A 20354-nucleotide genomic window follows, 5' to 3' on the forward strand; every position below is an offset into this window, starting at 1 on the left:
CTTTTCATGTGCCTTTTGACCATTTGCCTTTCTTCTTTTTCAAAGTGTCTGTTCATTTCTTCTCCCCATTTTTTGATGGGGTTAGTTGTTTTTTTCTTGTATAGTTCTGTCAGTACCTTGTAAATTTTGGATATTAGCCCTTTATCTGATGAGTATTGGGTGAATAATTTCTCCCACTCAGTGGGTGGCCTTTGTATTCTGGGCACTATTTCCTTTGAGATGCAGAAGCTTCTCAGCTTAATATAGTCCCATCTGTTTATCTCTGCTTCCACTTGCTTGGAAAGTGCTGTCTCCTCCTTAAAGATGCCGTTAGTCTCAATGTCCTGGAGTGTTTCACCTACATGTTGTTCTATATACCTTATAGTTTCAGTTCTGATATCAAGGTCTTTAATCCATTTGGATTTTACCTTTGTACATGGTGTTAGCTGTGGGTCTGAGTTCGCTTTTTTGCAAGTGGCTAACCAGTTGTGCCAACACCACTTGTTGAATAGGCTTTCCCTGATCCATTTAGGATTTCTTGCTCCTTTATCAAAAACAAGGTGGTTATATGTCTGAGGAACCTTCTCTGAGTACTCAAGCCTATTCCACTGATCTGAGGGTCTGTCTTTATTCCAATATCATGCTGTTTTTATAACTGTTGCTTTGTAATACAACTTAAAATTGGGGAAAGTAATGCCTCCCATATTCCTCAGAAATTACTTCTGAGTGTAGAGCCAGAAGTCACCTCTGAGCACCACTGGGTGTGGCCCTAAAATAGAAAAAGCTAGGTTAAATTAGACAAAGCAGAACAAAAAGATTTACCAGGGGTAAAAGCCACCAGAAAAACATAACAATCCTAGATGGCAATGTACCTACCAAAGTGGAGTAAAAAGAAAATTGTCAAATGTGAAGTAAAAACTGAGATCTGAAAGGAGAGGGGCCAGAGTGACAGTACAGAAGTTAGGGCATTTGCCTTGCATGCAGCTGTCTGCGTTCAATTCTTGACATTCCATATGGTCCCCTGAACCAGCAGGAGGGATTCCCGAGTGCAGAGCCAGAAATAAGTGCTGAACACTGTCAGGTATGGCCATAAAAGACACAAACACCCCCCTTCAAAAGGAAAGAAAAAATTATAAGTGAGCAAGTGTGTTTGAACACACTCTGCCTTCTCAATAACCATATTCTGGATCATAAATCAATAAATCTGGAGGCAAGTGTTTGGGTCACACCCTGCTGTAATCAAGGATTACTCTAGGTTCTGTGCTCAGAGATCACTCCTGGTGGTGCCAGGGAACAAACAGGTCAATCAAGTGCAAGACAAGTACCTTAACCCATACACTCTCTTGAGCCTAAATGGTTGCCTTTTTCCTTTTGGTTCTTAGACCACATCCTGTCATACCAGGGGATCCTCCTGACTTAGGGGTGTTTGGGGGATACTCCTATAAGTTCTTGGGGAACCCATATTTCAGAAATAAATAAGTATAAATAAAATAAATAAATCAGAAATAAAACACAGACTTGCCACATGCAAAGCAAGTACTCTATCCACTATATAATCCCTCTGGTCCCTCAGTGAATTTTAAAGAATAAAAAATGTCTTTGACTATAATAGAATCAGACCAGACCATAAAAGATGAAAAATCTCAAGAGATATTAGAAAAATAGAAGCTGTAAACATTTTAAATTAAGCAAAAAATATGAGATTTAAAAATACATGGGGCTGGAGCAATGGCACAAACAGTAAGATGGACCTTGATTCGATCCCCCGGCATCCCATATGGTCCCCCAAGCCAGGAGCGATTTCTAAACACATAGGCAGGAGTAACCCCTAAGTGTCACCAAGTGTGGCCCAAAAACCAAAACCAAACAAACAAACAAACAAAACATAGATGTTAGCTACCGAGGACTGATTTTGCCATCCACACTGAGCAGAAAGTTTCCTGACACCATAAAAAGACCTTGGGATTTGATAATAAGCGTGTTTGGAGCCTGTAGTTGCTCCCATAACAGTATGCTTCAAGGGTGGAGAAACTCTGTATCTCCTACCTAGGCCAAGTGAATATCCTGTCTAGCTTCCCCAATACTTATTGTGCCTGTGTAAAACAAAACAAAAAAGCCTTGCCAAACCAGTCCTTCATTTTCCCCCCTCTTTTTTTTTCCCCTTTTTTTCTTCTTTTCTTTAAACTTGCAGAAGGAAAGAAATTATGCAGGTGAAAGAAACTACTTAGAAAAGGTTGAAAACTCTGATTCATTTAATGTGGTATGATGGAGAAGGTAAAACCATAAAAAAAAAAAATGGTTTCCAGGAACTGGGGTAGGCCCTCTAGAGGGTTGGACCACAGGAAGCAGGAAGGAATTTTGGGTATGGTGAAGCAGTTTGGAATCCTGATTGTGGTGTGGTTGTAAAAAAAAAAAAAATCTATATTTGTGTTAAAATTTTTAAACCATTTTTAGCTCCTAAAACTTTACCTGTGTTAAATTGGTCTGACTAATGACTTCAAATGTACATCTCGGGGCCGGAGAGATAGCATGGAGGTAAGGCTTTGCCTTGCATACAGAAGGACGGTGGTTCGAATCCTGGCATCCCATATGGTCCCCCGAGCTTGCCAGGAGTGATTTCTGAGCATAGAGCTAGGAGTGACCCCTGAGCGCTGCTGGGTATGACCCAAAAGACAAAACAAAACAAAACATCAAATGTACATCTTATACACAAAAACACATGTGCACACAGACACACACACATGCTCTGTGTCTCTAGAGACAGACAATAGTACACTGAGTCCAATTTTAATAATAACATTAATTAAAACAATTAATTCCAAATGGATCACAATTACTCAAAAGATAGAGTCTCTCATTAGACAAATTTTGATAGTAAAACCAGTATTATTGCTTTTTATTTCCCAGCCAAGACCCCAGATTACAATATACTTATAATTATATACTATAAAATTATTCACAAGAATGTATTATGCAGATATTTTTATTTCTGGAAAATTTTTTTCTTGGAATCTTTTGGCAAACGTTTTTTACAAGTACAAAAATAACATGTTTTGGATGCCATGATGTCTAGGCATACTATGACAATTAACGTAATGACCAGTAGATGGAGACAGAGAATACAAAATCCTTCAAACCGAACTCTACAAAAACAGATGCTATTTCTCAGGCCACAACCTGGGTTTAATAAGAACACTGGTTGGCAAATCTGGCTACTCATTAAAATCCCTTGGGGAACTTCAAAATCAGATTCTGAGTTTAGTGGCATGGTGTGCAGTCTTGCCATTGGGAACGTTAAACCTGCATAGGTGATGTCCAGGAAGTTAGCTCAGGTTCAAGGGAACATGTCTGACATGGTTAAGGACCCAAGTCTGATCACCAGTGCTTCATTCCTGGTACACACAGTGGCAGCTGCACATTACCAGATTTCAGCATTGAACCATCGGGTCCATTTGATTGAATATTACCAAAAGTGCCCCCCCTCTGGCACCTGACATTGCTTACTTAGGAGGCCGAAAGAGAGAGAGAAGGAAGGAAGGAAGGAAGGAAGGAAGGAAGGAAGGAAGGAAGGAAGGAAGGAAGGAAGGAAGGAAGGAAGGAAGGAAGGAAGGAGGGAGGGAGGGAGGGAGGGAGGGAGGGAGGGAGGGAGGGAGGGACGGAGGGAGGGAGGGAGGGAGGGAGGGAGGGAGGGAAAGGGGAAGGAGGAAGGGAGGGAAGGAAGGAGCTAGTTCTAAAGTTCTTAGTTCTCTAAAGAGCTGGTGGTACTGAAATGGTGAGGATTCCACTAAGATATCAGGACCAAATCAGAACCATCTCATATTATATGCTAATAATTAGAGTATCTAGAGATATAAAAATGGGGGAACAGCACACAAGGAATACTCCAGGAAGGGCTCAGAGGACTGTATGTGGTGCTAGGGATTGAACTGAGCTGGCTGTGTGCAAGGCAAGTGCCTTACTCACTACAATGCCTATCCAGTACCACATAGGAGAATATTTTTTTGTTTTCTTTGTTTTGGGGCCACACCTGACAGTGTTCAGAGTTACACCTGGCTCTGAGCTCAGGAATTATTCCTGGCAGACTCAGGGGCCCACAGGGCATGTTGGATGGAACCCTAGTTCAGCTGCATGGAAAACATGCACTGTACTATCTCTCCAGCCCATAGGAGAACTTTTGATTGGATAAAATAATAAACATGAGCTCAGAATGCTTAACATAAGATGGCATGGGCACCTGTCCACTATCTGGAAATAGAACAGATACTGAAATCTGTATGATGGGGTGTGTGAGGGGGTTTGGGAGAATGGATTCTCTCCAGAGAAGGCCAGCCCATTCTCAGGTCAGTTACCAATGTCTTCATAGTCCCACTTGCTCCTTCTGATGGAGCCCAAGGGAAAAGTGGAACAAACAGAAAAACTAAGTAGCTAGATTCACAGCCTCCAAAGATGGACATATATCCCAAATTTGTTTCCACATCCCTGAACTAAAATGTTTAAAATTTTTTAATTTGAGGGGCTGGAGAGATAGCACAGTAGTAGGGTGTTTGCCTTGCATGCAGCCAATACAGGAAAAACCCTGGTTTGATTCCCAGCATCCCATATGGTCCCCCAAGCCTGCCAGGAGAGATTTCTGAGAGCAGAGCCAGGAGTAACCCCTGAGCACTGCCAGGTGTGACCCGAAAACAAAACAATTTTAATTTTTAGCATCCCAATTGATTTTCTAAATAACATTATTATAAAAATAATGAATCTTCATTGTAGAACATGTATTTTTCATTGTTGATGTTTGTTCGGGATCACACCTGTGTTGTTCAGGGCTTACTTTGGCTCTTTGCTCAGGGATCACTCCTGGAGGTACTCGGGACCATATGTGGTGGCAGGGTTTAAATCTAGGTTGGCTTCCTGCAAGGCAAGTGCCTTAACACCACTGTACTCTATTTCCAGCCCCATAATGAAATATTTGGGGAAAAATAAGGCAACAGTTATACACAAATAAAAATATAACCTGATGGAACCAGAGAGATCAGATAGGAGGTAAGGCTTGTTCAAATCCTTGGTATCACTTATGGTCCCTCAAGTACTACCAGGGACCTCTCCTGAGTGCAGAGCCAGAAATAACCTCTGAGCACTGCCAGGTGTAGCTGAACCCTGCCCCAAAAATAAATAAAATAGTGAAGTAATAACTTTTATAATTTGGATGTTTTATTCCAGCCTCTTTTCATAATACATTTATATGTGAGTATGAATTACACACCACATCACACGTCAAACTGGAAAGTATGTACCCTTAGGCATTCTCCCCTACATGCTGTAGAGAAATAGTTTATACAATTATAACATTATAAAATGTACAAAATTATGAATATAAGCTATGTACATTGTGTTGCCTGCTTTTTTGCATCATATATCTCAAGTCCAGAGACATTTTAAGTGGTAAAGTGCATGGCTGACATGTCAAGGTCCTAAATTTAATTCCTGGCACCAAATGGCCCTGAGGGCCAACAGGTGTGTGGCCCAGGTGGCCCCTGAGCACTTTGGGGCCTGAATACCAATGAATACCATCTGTGAGGTCCAAAGCATTGGGCCAAGCATTGTCAGTGTTGCAAGTCAGCCCCTGAAGAGGTTGACTGATGGAGGGATGGAGGATGAGGTCTTTCCCCTTCAGCTTGAAGCACGAGTCTACCACCCTGTCTAGCCGACGGTTCTGAGGTGAAACGGTGGGTAAATAGCTCGCAGACAGTCAGGCTTGTGGAAATATTAGATTTATTCGGTGGGCAAGACTGAAGTCCAAAGCCTCAGCATCAGTTCCTGCCAAAAGCCCCGCGCCTTCCACAGACCCTTGTTTTTATCCCCCAGAATCAGGTACCACCCAATGGTGGGATCAGATACCAACCAATGGTGGAAGCAGAATTAGGTACTACCCTAGGGTGGGGGCAGAGTACCAGGTCACACCCTAGGGTAGGGCACAATCACCAATCAGGTTAGGGTCAGTAACATAATAATCCCCTAAAATATTTACATACACAACAGCCAGAAGTAACCCTGTATATGAAATATGTGTCCTTAGCAATAGCCTCTTAAGCATGCCTCTAGCAACTATAATAGTATAAATTAATATAATTTAATCAGTTTCTATGGTTGAAGGTGGCTTTTCAGTTGTTAATTCATATGCAATTCTTTAACAGATATTTGGATTTTATTTTGATGTGGAGTCAGAGAAGTAACTTTATGACTTTCTTTTTTTTTTTTTAACTTTATGACTTTCTGAGCAGTTAGTCCAGTGTCTCCGCACCACTAGTTGCTCAGAAATATCATCCATAGCTTCCTGTAGGACTGTGGATGGACCTCCTGCCCCTAACCTCATGCTCATCCCAAGCATCTCTAGCTGTGGTGCTTTATAATAGAAATGGAAAGAGTCAGAGCTCTTAGTACAGTGAGCAAAGTGCTTGCTTTGCACATGGCCAACCTAGATTCAATTGCCAGCATCTTATATGGTCCCCCAAGTCCACCAGGGCTTGTACAAGTAATTCCTGGCTCAGAACCAGGAATAAGCCCTGAGCATTAGTAGGTTTCCCCAACCAAAGTTAAAAAAACTGAAAGGAGGAGGTAGTTAAACAGCAGCCAGACAAACCAGGTTCTTCCCTTGATTTTTTTGTTTGTTTTTGATTTTTGTTTTTGGGTGATGCTCAAGGGTTACTCCCGGCTCTGTGCTTAGAAATAGCTTCTGGCTCAGGGGACCACATGGGATGCCAGGGGATCGAACCGAGGTCCGTCCTAGGTCAGCCACGTGCAAGCAAATGCCTTATCGCTGCACCACTGTTCCGGCCCCTTCCCTTGATTTCTTGACCAGATAGGATGTGACCCTTTCTGTCTTTTTCTCAGGAATACCAAATGTTGTTAATGGCAACCAAGTACTTAGTGCTGGGGCTGGAGCAATTGCACAGCGGTAGGGCATTTGCCTTACACACAGATAACCCTGGATAGACTAGTTGATTCCCAGCATCCATATGGTCCCCTGAGCCTGCCAGGAGCAATTTCTGAGCACAGAGCCAGGAGTAACCCCTGAGCACTGCCGGTGTGACCCAAAAACCAAAACTACAGCTACAACAACAACACTTAGTGCTGCCATCTAAAACACTTTCTATTCAAAAAGAAAAAATATTGTCAGGGCTGCAGAGATAGCCTGGAGGTAAGGCGTCTGCCTTCTAGGCAGAAGGACAGTGGTTCAAATCCCGGCATCCCATATGGTCCACCGTGCCTGCCAGGGGTGATTTCTGAGTGTAGAGACAGGAGTAACCCCTGAGCGCTGCTGAGTGTGACCCAAAAACCAAAACAAAACAAAACAAAACAAACAAAAAGAATAAGAAAAAGAAAAAATATTGTCAAGATAGGAGAGTTAATTCTTCTTATCCTTCAAAGTTGTCACGCCTAAGAATTTTTTGGGACTTACAGATTCCACTACCAGTGATGATCCATGTCACTATATCCAGCTCTTTGACTGGAGAAATTGTTCAAAAAGCCTGTAAATGGGGCCGGAGTGGTGGCGCAAGTGGTAAGGCATCTGCCTTGCTGGCACTAGCCTAGGACAGACCGCAGTTCTATCTCCTGGCATCCCATATTGCCCCCAAGTCAAGAGAGATTTCTGAGTGCATAGACAGGAGTAACCCCTGAGCATCACCGGGTATGGCCCCAAACCCAAAATATAAAAATAAGCCTGTTCATGATCTGAGCATGAGGGAGAAAGGACTTGGCTATGAAGGGCCTGCTTCCCAGAATCATCCCTCAATGTGAGTCCCATCCTCCAGAGAAGGGATTTGTTGTTTTGCTTCAGACAAGCAGAGAAGTGTGTGTGTATATGAGCAGTTGAGTGTGCGTGTGAGTATGAGTGTATCCAAACATGTATATGGGAGCATATCAGAATGTGTGAGTGTAAGAATATGTGTATTAATGTGTTACAAATCATTGGTCCTGTTTCCTCTCAGAGTCCTAGAAAATGGGCTGGGGAGGCAGATGAGCAAAGGTCTGAAAAGTAGCAACTTAATCCTCACCTAACAACAGACTCCTTAAAAGGGCCATCTGCCTTGCAAATAGCCAACCTGTGTTCACTCCCTAGCACCTCATATGGTCCCTGAGCCATGCCAGGAGTAATCCCTGAGCACAGAGCCAGGTGGAAGTAAGCCCTGAGCAATACTGGTGTGCCTCCCCCCCCCCAAAAAAAATAAAATTCATATCTAAACTGAGGCTGGGGAGATAGATCAGTGGGCTAGAGCATTTGCTCAGGTTGACTCCTGAGCACTGCCCAGAAAAAGAAATTTATATTTAAATGTAAGTTAACATAATAGCATCAATAGACACTAATATAGTCAGGTGTTTGATCTATATTCATTCTATGAATATGCCTGAGGGCATGGGGCAGGACTGAAGGCCACCGTCAACACCCAGGGATGCTTGAAGTGTTGCTACCTGGTGAGTCCTGGATGTGGCTATGTGTTGCCTTGAAACTGCCTTCAGCTTTTGGGAAGCAGGAGGCAGTGGATAAGTGAGCAGAGGGATTTCACCAGGGTGGTGGTTTTGCTGGAGTGATGAGATCCAGTGAAGGCAGTGAGAGAGTGAAGATCTATCTGCAAGGAAGGGCTGGAGACAAAGAGCTCTAGGATTGGAAAGTGCATTTTCTTTTTAAGACCTTTTCTTTAAAGTTCACACAGTGCCGTTTGCAATCCTAGGGTAATGTCTGCTGAGACTGAAATTGCATCACGCTTGCATGGTTGTTTGGAAGCTGATGTGCAGGGGTCGTCCTGTGTTGATTCACACTGCGGACAGTGGAGGCTCTTCTTGTTGTGGGTTGTTGAGTTCGTGCTCCACATGAGAGCTCAGGTCTTTCCTACATCCGGAAGGAACCTTTTGAGACAAACCCAGGGGTCAGTCCAAAGCTCAGAAGCTGCAGTGCAACTCAGAAAGCCCTTTTATAGCCTGACTTGCATGAGTAAATAGTGGGCTTCCTATATCAGGCCAAGGACCTATTTGTTCTCAAGGTCACTATTTCAGGGCACCTATTTTGGTGGTCCTTTCCTCATGTTGTTTTGAACCAAAGCAGTTTCAACCCCTCCACCACAAACCCCTGTGGGACACCAAAGCTGAAACTCTCAGCTCCCTCCCCGCCATATTTGGTCCCTATATTGCATGACTACTAAAAATCTGCTCTCCTGCCTGGTCCCTCTTGGTAGGTGTCTGGGCAGACATTGTGACATTATTTGAGTTTTCATTGCTGTCTGTAGTGGTAATGATTAAGTAGAAAATCTCATCTCGTTCAGATGTCTCACTTTCTCCTGCTGATCCTATTGGGAGCACAGTGTATTGTGTCTTCCAATATATCTCCCAGAACCTGTGGCTAGAGTGCAAATGAGGTGAAGCAGCAGAAAGTAAATATTTTTTATTTAAATTGCAACTACTCCTCCCCCCCCACACACACACAGCCTCTTCCCAATACAGCTGCAGTGTCCTTCACAACCCCCAAATACTTTTCAACACACTGAAAAGAAATAACAACTGAAGGTCTAAACTCAGCAGAAGTTTATGCAGAAGCCTGTGAGTCCTCTTTGCTGTAACTTAACGATAACCTAATAGCGGAACTGTTAATAAAACTGAATTTTAGATCATGTCCTAATGCATGTAGGATTTAGGAGTAGGATAAGGAAGACTGCTAAAATCCTTGTTAAATCCCAGTATTTGGGGTTGCCTCGGACAAAAGGGTATCAAAACAGTGATGAATGATTGCCAATTGTTGTGGGTGGGGGGGGGGGGAGAACAATAAAAGGCAAGACACACCACCCCTCATCTTGCCCTCACATTCTCAGACTCGACAAGAGATTGAAAAAGCAAATCCCAGGAAATTCCGAGCATGAATACCTCCCCAGATAACACAGACATTGAAGAAAACCAAGCTTTTTCAAGTAAGCATTTGATCTTCATGCAAACATAGAGTTAATCTTGGGACAGCTAAGCACAATTACACAGATGAATTCATTGTGTGAGATGGTCAGTGAGCGGAGAGAATGTTAGTGCCAGTTCAGAGTCCAGGCTCTGTAGGGGTCCTACCTGAATCTGCTGAGTTGAGCACATGGAAACCCTCGGTGTGCACTCAGCCTTGACCGTTCTTTATAAGTTATTCCAGAGTTGCTCACTGTGGTGACCAGAAAATGCAAGTGGAATATCCATAGTGGTACTTGACAATGTGCAGTGCTTTGATAGATATTAAGTTAAACACAGACATAAACATCTCAGAGCTAGAGTTAGTGGATGAACGTTGCTCTGAAGTTAATGGCATGCTTTTTCCTGATCCTTTATCTTTCCCAGCAGCTGTTATGGACACAGAAGTTACCAGCATCAGAGTGGGCAAGATGGGAGCCAGCTTGCAGCTCTGGTCCCCGCCCAGATCTCTGGGAATCCTGGGTGTTTCCTTTCTCAACTCTGGTCTCCACACTCACCAACAGAGGTGTTTGGACCATGAAATTTCACACTCCAGCTCGTTCTTTGTGGATTCATAATCTATTTACAGTATGAGGAATTTCCCAGGCAGCCCTTCATCCTCCTAATATGAATATTGTTGCCACTTCCACCATCAAGTTTCTGTGCCCCAACCACTCAAAAAACCCTTTACCTATTCTTCCCACCTCTTTTAGGCAACCACTTTGGTTTTTCGAGTTGATTGGATGTTTGGTTTGATGTTTGCCTGCTCTAGTTATTTATATGCTGTGACTGACTGTGACCATCTAATAATTGACTTTCATTTCTTATTTATTTCACTCAGTATATTGATATTGAGCTCTATCCACTTTGTCCCATAAGGCATGGTTTCATCTTTTTTTTTTTAGCAGAGTCACATAGCTACTTTATTCAGTCACCAGTCAACATGCTTTTTGTACAGGTTGATCCCATAATTCCAATAATAGGTTTTAGTTGTCATGGGTACTGCTGAAGTGTGCCAGAAATCTCAAAAATTAGTGTTTCCTTTTCTTGAAACAAATGTTATTCTCTGATCATATAGACTTTCCTTTTTTTTTTTTAAGGGAATCTACTACTGCTTTGTTTTGTTTTTAGAAGGGCTGAAAAAAACCAATTTACCTTCCTACCACTCTCAAGTTTTTGAAATTAAAACTTTAAAGTTTGGAAACTATATCACCAACATTTCTGTTATACATGTAATCGCTGAGTGTGAAATCTAAGGGTTCACCTATGTAAAGCTTCTGTTCTGCCTTTGAGCCACATCCCCAGTTGACTGGGAGATATTTTTGCTGTGCAAATATATGGTGATAAATTTATGATGATAAAGTCTGATTAATCTGCCAAACCCACATTGGAAAGAACTCAAGTCTTTGTCCTAGGCACCCAGTCCTATCTCTACCAACAGGAAATTCTAACTCGAATGATGAATGTGTGGTTTTTAGCTCTCTAATGGAATTAGAAATGAGTCTTGCCCGTGTGAAGTAGGAAACAGAACTTCCCCAACTGAGATTGGAGGAACCACATGCAACTTGACAATACCCATGTCCTCAGTACTGGCCCAAATCCTTTCACCACTCCTGCTCCCTCACTAGCTAAGTGTATGGTCACTCACTTAGCTCATATCACTCTCATGTTACACTGCTGACCAGTAACATGATTTACCAAGTTTTTCTCATCAAAATCCTTAACCTGGCATTGCAGTTTCCAGGGTGGCCTTCCTAATAGCTAAAGAAAAGGTCTGGCTGTTTGAGCTATCCTCTGATTTGGAAGATCCATGATGATCCTTCTCTTCCCCCATAAAAGGGCTGTTTTTCTTACCTCCTCCAATGAAACACAGATTCCCTCCCCATCTCCTATCCTAGGTTCTTTGGGCTTTCTTTAAAAAACTTTTTGGTTTTACAAGATTTTGAGACCCGTAACTACTCAGAGGCCACAATTACCCTAATGTTAGCTGCTGAAAGGAAATCAGATTTAAAAAAGCATGCCTGGGCCTTGTTGGAACAGAGTCCTGCTTTGAACCCTATGCCAAGTTCAGGACTTATCAATCAGAGCATGTATAAATTACCATATGAAAGAACTTTCCTTTATACTATAGAAAAGAATTCTCTTTTCAATTTAGATAAGAAAAACACGCAGTCTTTCAAATTCCTCTCTGAGCATCCTAGCCATTTTCTGCCCTGTAGAAGATGTAATTATTGTCTCCTCCTCGGATAAAGGAATCCTCCAGCCAGGAGGCTTGCCAAGACACCAGAACGTTCTGCTTGAGAGGAGTGTGACAGCAGGGCCACCCTGGAAGGTAGTTCAAGTTCCAAGTCCTTCACTGCTCAAGGGAGCTCAGCTGATGGAGGTGGGGTAGGTGTGGAGTGGCTGGAATCCAGCCTGCACCTCTCTAACTGAGTGGGAGATGGGATCTGTTTAAAGGAAGGTGTCCCTTTGTGTTAAGCCAACAAAGGCACTGGGCATGCTCTAGGCCACGCTCTACTGTCTACTCCTGATGACTCATGCCAGGCAGAGAAGGCAGAAAAGCAAAAGTGAGGAGTCTTGGGAGAGATCAGTGGCAGAATATCTGTTCTTCAAGCATGAGACCTAGAGTTGGATCCCCAGCACTGAACCTCATATCAAATGCAATCCCTGCCACACTGTTATGGGATTCCCTGCACATTCACAAGTGTGTATCTTCAGCCCACTGCAGCCAAGTGCGTCAAGCCTTGCCACTGAACCCAATGGACATTGTGACCAAGGGTACAAAACCTGGTTTTACTCAATCATCACAACTTTTTTTATTTTTTTGGCGATTGGGTCACACACAGTGGTGCTCAAAGTTTATTCCTGGCCCTGTGCTCAGTGTTCACTCCTTGATGACTCAGGAGACCATATGGAATAGCAGGAATTAAACCTGGGTTAGCTGTGTGCAAGGCAAGTCAAGCACTGTACCTGCTAGTCTATCGCTTCAACCCCATAGACTAAATTTGATCTATTTCTTTTCTGATAATTCCATTTGCCATTTCTTTAAGTTCTGTTGGAGCAATTAATATGAAGTCAATTTGTTTCATAACTGCCAAGGGGGTTGGGAGAGATCCTGGTGACATTGGTAACAGAAGGGGACATTGGTCAGGGTGGGATTGGTGTTGGAATATTATATGCCTCCAAAACTCTATATGAACTTTTTAAATTAAAATTAAAAAATACTTGACCTTTGTTACAAAAAAGTCAAGAAGGAAAGTGAGATTGGGGAGTTACAGGCTACACATGAGGGGCCGGAGAGATAGCATGGAGGTAGGGTGTTTGCCTTGCATTCAGAAGGATGGTGGTTCGAATCCTGGCATCCCATATGGTTCCCTGAGCCTGCCAGGAGTGATTTCTGAGCATAGAGCCAGGAGTAGCTCAGGAGGATCCTGAGCGATGCCAGGTGTGAACCAAAAAACAAAAACAAACAAAAAAATAAGAAAAATAAAAACAGGCTATGCATGAGGAACAGTTCCATTTGAAGACCTCCTTGGTTTCTGCAAGGACTTATACTCCTAGAGCCTCCAGGCTGGCCTCATGAAAAGTGGGGCTCCAGGAGGCTGGCAAGAAATTGCTCCCTTTCCTTCCTACCCTCACCCCCTCCCATTTAGGGCTCATCTATGCTTCCCTGACTCCAAGCATGCCCCAGGAAGACCCCTAGGACCCCTTCTCTCCATCATGCCATAGAGCATTTGCAGAAATATGTGCCAGTGATTTCTGAATCTGTTCCTCCCTGCCAGACAGATGGGGTTGTGGGCAGCCTTTGTTGGCTTTTGCACCTGTAACCAGAGGCACATGGACAAGTGGGGATGGGGATAGGAAGGGGATGGGCCATGTCCTTCTGCTTCTCCCCTGTCAGGCTGGGAGGGCTGTGTGGTGGACAGTGTGAAAGGAGACCTAAGTAAAATAAACCCTGTCCCCCATCACAAGTAGAAAATAAATGCCCAGCCTGGGTCTGGTAACACATGTGGAAGGCTCATGAAAACCGTTTTCTATGTCTGACCCAAGGGATTGTTGTTCAACTTTATGAGGTTGCCTTTTATGAGGATCTTGAGTGAGAATCCCCAGAAAGTGTTGCAATAGATATAAGAAAAGAAGGTCCAGCATGAGGTCTCAGGGAAGGTTTTGGCCTTCTCAAAAGTGAGCTCTGGGAGGCAGGGAGAGAAGGGCATTCAGTATGAAGGAGCAGTGAACTAACCAGAGACAGCAAAGATTCCTGGGATTCCAGGATTGGGGGCTGCTGGGTGGAATCCAAAATTTTGTGCTTAGTAGAAAATCAAGCCTGAACCAACCCACCATCCAATTAGGAATCTTTCTGCTAAGGGGTTCACATTGATCAATCCCACAGAGGACTTCTCCAGCATTCTAAGATATGGAGTGGTTGGACCACACCCAGAACTCAGGGCTTTCTTTAGACTTTATACTTAGGGGCCATTCCTGGCAGGGCTCAGGGGGATTGAATCCGTGCCAGACACATGCAAGACAAATGCCTAAATTTTGTCTCTAGACAAAAATGTTTTAGGACTTGCTCCTGGCTCTGCACTCAAAGATAATTCCTGAAGTGTTTGGAGAACCATATGAGATGCCAGGGATCAAACCCGGGTCATTCGTGTGCAAGGCAAATATCCTATCTACTATACTATTGCTTCAAACCCCAGAATCCCATTTTAAAGCCAAGTCTCATCTCCATGTTTGGTTCCATTCAGAACTCTCTTTGGGAAGTACTACCAGGATTCCTTGACAGAAAGATTCGACTTAAGTACTACAACCTGCAGAAAGAGATAGTACAGTGGATAAGGTGCTTGCCTTGTATGCAGCTGACCCAGTTTCTCTCTCTGTATCCTATATGATCCCCTGAGCACTATTAGGAGTGGTTCCTGAGTGCAGAGACAGGTGTAAACCCTGAGCATTGCCCTGTGTGACCCCCAAAACAAAAACAAAGAAAACCAAAACAAACAAATAAGACATGGGGCTGGAGAGATAGCACAGCAGAAGAGCATTTGCCTTGCACACAGACAATTCAGGATGGACAGCAGTTAGAATCCTGACATCTTACATGGTCCTCCGAGCCTGTCAGGAGTGATTTCTGAGTTCAGAGGCAGGAGTAACCTCTGAGTGCCGCCAGATGTGACCCAAAAACCAAAAACCAAAACGAAACAAAACAAAACAAGACACAAGAAAGATTTCCATCCTGCCCTGGCCAGGAAATCAAATATTTGTTTGGCAAAATAGCAGCACCCAGCCAGTTTGTGGCTGGAAAGGTCTTCCTGGAAATGGACACAAAGTCTAGAGCAGAAATGTGCTGTGATGGGTTGTATTTTTCTGGGAGATCAGCATGATAAGAGGGGCCAGTAACGTTGGGGTTGACAGAGGAGGTAATGCTCCCAGGTGGGGAGGAGGCATATCCTTAAGAACCTGCCTTGGGCTAGAAGACCAATTTGTTCATGGATCCAGAACTCCTCACACCTTCAACCCATACCACTCAACTAATGAGGCAGGATCAGCAAGCCAAAGTGTCCTTTTAAATGGATTTTCGTGAAGTAAACTTTTAAGAAGCCTGGCTGTCACCTTACTAGTCACTGTTTATTTTGGGCCATAATGGGCACACCTCACCCAGTGCTCTGTGTTCTTAGATCACTCTTGGAGGAGCTCAGGGAATCCAACCCAGATCAGCTGCATGCAAGGCAAGTGCCCTGCCCACTGTACTTTCTCCCTGGCCCCTGTTCACTGGTTTCTAAGGCAACTGGGCACAGTCGAAGTTTAAGGTCAGGCCCCTACCATATGTCTGTCCCTATCTCTGAGGTCCCTGGGGACCTCAGGAACTCTGTGGTCCTGGAGTTCCCCACCTCTGTCCAAATTGCAGGCCCACCACTGATGAACAAGGCGCCTCCACACTCCAGTGCCACCCCCACCGAAACCTGAACTATCTTGTCTGTTGTCAGTTATAGATTAATCTTTTGGCATCAGTGATTAACTTCTTTGAGCCAAGGGAACTGCTGAACCAAAACACTCTCTTGGGGTGAAGGCGTCTCCAATGTGGTGCAGCAAGAGGCTGTCTGTGACCCTCGCCAATCTGGCTTGCTGTGTCAGCAGGTGCCTGGGTGTGGGGGCAGGGAACCTCTCAGGAAGTCTCTCTCGGTTTCTCCAGGTGGACACCGCATAGCCCAGGCCTGGACTTGATTTTTATTTTTTTGAGGGAAGAGGATTGTTTCGGTACACACACATCTGACAGTACTCAGGGCTTATTCCTGACTCTGTGTTCTGGAATTACTCCTGGAAGGCTCAGGGGAACATATGGAATGCTGGGGATTGAACCCAGTGCAAGCCCTATGCAAGGCAAACCCCCACTATACTATTGCTTGGTCCATGGAGTTAGTGTTCTTTTTTTTTTTCTTTTTTCTTTTTTTGTTTAATTTATTTAATCACCATGAAATTACAAAGATATTCAGGATCGGGCTCCAGACATACAATGTTTCAACACTGCTCTCTTAGCCAGTGGCCACTGTTTTTTTTTTATTTATTTATTTATTTTTATTTCGGGGCCATACCCGGTGACGTCTAGGGGTTACTCCTGGCTATGCGCTCAGAAATCTCTCCTGGCTTAGGAGACTATATGGGATGCCAGGGGATGGAACTGCGGTCAGCTGTGTGCAAGGCAAATGCCCCTCCACTACATCATCGCTCCAGGTCCAGTGGCCGCTTCCAACAATCACCCCCAGCAGGCCTCCAGCCCACTTCTCTCCTTCTATGAGCCCAGGTCTAAAACAAGTTTCTGCACAGTGGTTTATAGTACAATTGCTAATAGAGTTTTCTACATCACACTACTGCCCCTCAGCATTTCCTCCCTGTTGAGCACTCCACCATAGCCATTGCCCCCTTCCTGTTCTATGGCCCAGTCCTCCCAATACTAGATATTCCTATTGAATACCAGTTCTCCTCCCAATATTCAATATTCCTATTGAATACCAATTCTCATGTTCTTTGTTTCCATTTCCTTCAGACCTTTGTTATTCTACTGTTATGTTTCTTTATATTTTACATCTGACAGATCATTCTGTGCTGGTCTTTTTCCCTCTGACTAACTTCACTCAGAGCAGCAAATTGCATGACTTAATCTTTATTTATGATTGAAAAATATTCCATTGAATAGATGTACCATAGTTCCTTTATCCAGTCATCTATCTTGGACACTTGGGTTGTTTCTAGATTTTGGCTATTGTGGATAATGTTGCAAAGGACATAGGGGTGCAAATGTCTTTTCTTTGATGTGTGTTTTGGGGCCCTCGATGGTATGTTCTAAGAAATGGAGTTGTTGTGTAAATAAAAGATCAATTTCTAGATATTTTAGGATGTCAATATTATTTTCCAGAAAGGCTGGACCAGTTGACATTCCCACTACCTGTAAATGAGAGTCCTTTTCTCCTCAAAGGTAGGCCAGTAATGAAGCACTAATTATTCTTATTCTTCTCTTTCTTTCCTTTTTTTATAAAGTCACTCAGTGATACTCAGGGATTACAACTGGCTCTGCATTCAGGAATTACTCCTAGTAGTACTCAAGGAGACCATATAAGAACCTAGTGATTGATCCCAGGTCAGCCATGTGCAAAGCAAGCACATGTAATATCAACACACCATAATATCACTCTGTCCACTCCTGTTCTTTTAGATGTATGCCATTCTCTGTGGTGTGAAATGATATCTTATTGTTTTGATTTGCATCTCCCTGATGATTAGTGACACAAAGCATTTTTGTATGCCTTTTAGTTATTTTGTTTGTTTGTTTTGGGACCAGTAGTGTTTAGGGGTTACTCCTGGCCCTGTACTTAGAAATTACTCCTAGTAGGATGCGGGGGCATATGGATTGAACTCAGATAAGCCGAATGAAAGGCAAATGACCTATCTGCTCTTCTATCACTCCAGCCCCTTTATTTCTTTTTTAGTGAAGTTTCTGTTCATCTCTTTTCCCCATTTTGATGGGGTTGAATTCATTTTTCCTTGTAAAGCTATAGCAGTATATTATATCTTTGATATTAACACATTTTCAGATTATTGGTAGGAAAATTATTTTTCCCAAACATGTGATGTCTTTGCATTGTGGCCATCATTCCCTTGAGTTACAGAAACTTCTTAATTTAATGTAGTCCCATTTGTTTAACTTTGCTTTTACTTGCTCATCAGTGCCATTTCTTCCTTGAAGATGCCTATTGGTTCAATGTCATGGAGAATTCTTCCTACATTTTCCTCTATAAACCTTATGTATACAGACCTGATAACAAGGCCTTTAATCAATGTTTGTTTTGTTTTGGATTTTTTTGGGGGGTCACACCCGGCAGTGCTCAGGAGTTATTCCTGGCTGTCTGCTCAAAAATAGCTCCTGGCAGGCATGGGGGACCATATGGGACACCGGGATTCGAACCAACCACCTTTGGTCCTGGATCGGCTGCTTGCAAGGCAAATGCCGCTGTGCTATCTCTCCAGGCCCTTTTTAATCAATTTTCATATAAATTTTCTTCATCATATTAAAAGAGGTCTGAGTTAAATTTTTTTGCACATAGCTTTTCAGTTTTCCCAGCAACACTTGTTAAAGAGGGTTTTCATGTTCCACTTTATATTTTTGTTCAATTATCAAAAATATACCTGAGGGTCTGCCTCAAGACATTCAAACTCATTCTATTTATCTGTGAGTCTATCTTTATTCCAATACAATGGTATTTTAATCATTACCCCTTTATAGTATAGATTAAAATTGCATAAATTGGGCCCAGAGAGATAGCACAGCGGTGTTTGCCTTGCAAGCAGCCGATCCCAGGACCAAAGGTGGTTGGTTCGAATCCCGGTGTCCCATATGGTCCCCCGTGCCTGCCAGGAGCTATTTCTGAGCAGACAGCCAGGAGTAACCCCTGAGCACCGCTGGGTGTGGCCCAAAAACCAAAAAAAAAAAAAATTGCATAAATTGATGTCTCCATCCTTTTTTGCCCCATGTACTGTTTTCTCGGGGGGGGGGGGTATTGTTTCATATGAATTTCAGGAGTGTTTGATCTATTTTATTGAAAATGTCATGAATATCATTATAGATACTGCACTGAATCCATACAATTTTTTTAGGAGTATTGCCATGAGTAGGGTATGTGTTTACATTTCCTTGTGTCATCTTTTATTACTCAAAGTAGTGTTTTGTAATTTTCTTTGTGTAGGTCTTTTACCTCTTTAGTTAAACTGACTCTAAAAGGACTTGACTTTCTTTAGTGAGCTTGTGTGTGCGAGAGGGTTAGAAAGTGGAGAGGGGTGGGCAGATTCTGTAGGTACAGATGTTGCCTGAATACACCAGCCTGGATGGTTTGGGGAAGAGAACCTACTTAGGGATCATGTCTCAGACCATAGACTGTCACTGAGGGGGTGAAATGGCTCAGAAAATGCTCAGGCCCAGCTTCCTGATTCTAGAGCAGTTGAGAAAGACTTGATGCTGACAGGTTCATGCTCCTTGCCAACAGGAGAAAAAGAATAAATGTCAAATCACAACAGAGTCAGGGGAATTTTCTTTCCTTTCTGGCTGGCATGGAGCTGGGAAATGAGTCCTTCTTTGGAGCAAAAGAAGAAGGAAAAAAAAAACAGAGACAAACTACTCTTTGACCATTTAACGATCTCAAACTCAAGATTTTTTGATTTTTCTGAATAATTCCAGCTACTCTATTCATCACAGGAACCTTCACAGCAACTGAAAAATGAAGCCTTTATTCACCTCTGTGGACATCACTCCCAAAGTTCATGACCCCTGTCTAACAGTGAGAAAAACATCAAACCTCAACCAGGGGACTTTACAAAGACTATAACAGAACTCCTCAATGACATCCAGGACAAATTGAGCCTGTTGGATACTCAGCACCATACATGGTCCCCTGAACACTACCAGTAATGTTCTCTGAGCAGGAGATGATCCCTGAGCACTGCCAGATGTGGCCCCCCAAATAAAACCATTCTGGTAATTCGAACAAGATGAGCCTGGGAAGCATGATGGCTCCAAGAAGTTTAAGGGAGCACGGAGATGGAAACTGAGAAATCTGAATTGATTTAAGTCTGGCCAACAGAGAGATCATGATGCTGGGTCCTCAGGTGGAACATATGCACTCTGGTAGAGGAGGAAGTAATCAGGGGAAATCAAACTCCACCCGATCTTCACAACTTTTTCATACAAGTTCAACAATTTTAAACTAAGTATCTATTTAAAGCATTTTTAAATGGTGTCTTTCAAAACGGAAACGTGAGTACAACTATAACCCTGTTACCTCATCTACCAGAAAACCAAGTTTTAAAAAGTTAAATGGTGTCTTTCAATGGACCCAGGACTTGGACATCTATCAGAGATTGAA

The sequence above is a fragment of the Suncus etruscus genome, chromosome 1 (assembly GCF_024139225.1).
Source record: "Suncus etruscus isolate mSunEtr1 chromosome 1, mSunEtr1.pri.cur, whole genome shotgun sequence".
Lineage (NCBI taxonomy): Eukaryota > Metazoa > Chordata > Mammalia > Eulipotyphla > Soricidae > Suncus > Suncus etruscus.